This window comes from Microcebus murinus, chromosome 1 (assembly GCF_040939455.1).
Source record: "Microcebus murinus isolate Inina chromosome 1, M.murinus_Inina_mat1.0, whole genome shotgun sequence".
Classification (NCBI taxonomy): domain Eukaryota; kingdom Metazoa; phylum Chordata; class Mammalia; order Primates; family Cheirogaleidae; genus Microcebus; species Microcebus murinus.
Window position 1 is genome coordinate 69,318,531 of NC_134104.1, and position 2,495 is coordinate 69,321,025.

Sequence of the window (2,495 nt, forward strand, 5' to 3'; positions counted from 1 at the left end):
GTACCAAGGGCACCTTAGTCTGCACTGAGCAGAAACAAACTCTCACAGAGCTCACAGAGCCAGGGCTGGATGCAGAGGCTTAGCAGTGTGCTTGTAGAACCAGATTTTCCTCTCCCAAAGACTAAAATAACTAGGCTTGTAGAAGAGGCAGCTGGGCCTGAAGTGGGTGGGTGGAGGGGGGGAGGATACCTGAGACCTGAATCTACTCAGCCCGTGGCCCCACCCACCCGCAGTGCTGGACATGCATGAGGCCTGGAGCAGCTAACGGGGGCCTTGGAGGCCATGAGGAGGGATGAGGCCAGGTGGGGAAACCTCACCCCTGAACAAAACCAGGTCCAGTTTTTCTATCTAAGTTGGAGCTATGATGTACTCACACTGGTGAGGGATCTGACTGGGTGGGAATGCTCTCCTCAAATGAAGGGATTCCCAATAGCAGAATCCTTTAGAATAGCGGTCCCCAAACTTTTTGGCACAAGGAACCGTTATCTTGAAGATAATTTTTCCATGGACCTGGGAAGGTTGGGGGGGGGGATGGTTTCGGGATAATTCAAGGGCATTACATTTATTGTGCACTTTGTTTCTATTGTTATTACATTGTAATATATAATGAAATAATTATACAACTCACCATAGGTTCGGGAACCCCTGCTAGAAAATGCTGTAATCATTTCAGAAAAAAAAAAAAACCTCTATTCATTAGCACAAAGCTAATTGAGTTTCTCATGTGACTGGAATGGGGTTTTTTTGCACTGTTTGGGGGAAGAAGAGGTAAATAATAAGGAATCAAAAATAAATCAAGGATTTTTTTTTAAATAACAAAATACCAACAAGCTCCCGGGACTCCCCTGGAGTCCACATTTAGCCAGTGCAATTTGTCCCTATTACACTTTTGGAATAGGAACAATTGATCAGAAGAATGACCCTTGAATTACTAGGTCATCAAAAGAAGCTTCTAGTCACTCAGTTGCCAGAATCCCTATTTCCTTTGCATTATAGTGCAGCAAAGCCTGACCATATATCTAAACTAACTACAAGCTTCTTGAAATTGATTTTTCAAGAATTCTAACATCCTTTGGACAAAGGTGATACTATATATAAATTTAATGTATTGAGCCTTTAGGAACAAGGTGGTCTTTGAGAGGAAACTCAGGTGGCTACATCCCATAGATATTTGATGGGAATGAGAGTGGTTCTTAACTGGGTAATTAGTATGCCCCCCACACACACACACAAGGGACTATTTGGCAATGTCTGCAAACCTTTTTGGTTGTCACGGTTGAGGTGGGGAGTGGGATGCTACTGGCATCTAGCAGGTAAAGGCCATGAGATCCAGCTTCACATCCTACAACGTACAAAATAGCCTTCACAACAAAGAATTATCTGGTCCAAAATGTCAATAGTGCTGAGATTGAGAAACCATGGTCTGTGGTGATGTGAAAGGAGGGTGTACACCAGTGAGGGACAGTGGAGTGGCTGCCCTAATGCCACTCACAAGCCTCAGGGCCAAGCTCAGGGAACTATCCTCTCATCCATCACTTGGGGAGTTTTTAAATCTCAAAAAAAACTGCATTTTGCCTTACGAAGCTCTTAGGATGGTTCTAAGATATAAAACAAGGACATCTATCTGCAATAAAATATAACCATCAGAGTCTCTGTCTGCTCTATGCTGGCAACAAGGATGTTCAGCTGAGCCTAGAGTGGAACATAAGGAGTTCCATGAGTCACATACTGCTTAGTGCACTGCCAGGGCCTGAGACTGAATCCCTAGTTTAGTGTGTGTCTTCCTTAGTCTGTCTATACTGCCTGGCTCACCTGAGTGGAGCTACCTCTTCTAGGTTTCCACTTGCAACCATGCCTTCTTGTGACAAACACCTTCTTTCTTTGGATGTGTTAATGTCATCACTAAAGTCTAACTTCCTCCTGGGGCCAGAGTGCACTTAAGGTGATTGCATTTCCTGGGTCTCAATCATTCATTATGTTTACATTTTATAGTTTAAAATAGGAATTCCCCAGGCCGGGCGCGGTGGCTCACACCTGTAATCCTAGCACTCTGGGAGGCCGAGGCGGGCGGATTGCTCAAGGTCAGGAGTTCAAACCCAGCCTGAGCGAGACCCCATCTCTACCATAAAAATAGAAAGAAATTAATTGGCCAACTAATATATATATATATATATATATATATATATATATATATATATATATATATAAATCAGCCGGGCATGGTGGCTTGTGCCTGTAGTCCCAGCTACTTGGGAGGCTGAGGCAGCAGGATTGCTTGAGCCCAGGAGTTTGAGGTTGCTGTGAGCTAGGCTGACGCCACGGCACTCACTCTAGCCTAGGCAAGAAAGCGAGACTCTGTCTCAAAAAAAAATAAAAATAAAAATAAAATAAAATAGGAATTCCCTGATCTAAGATCAGAGGGAATTATTTTGAGAAGCCAGCTAATCTGTGAGTGCCTGGAGTTTCATGAGCAAACATAGTTTGCTATAATCTAG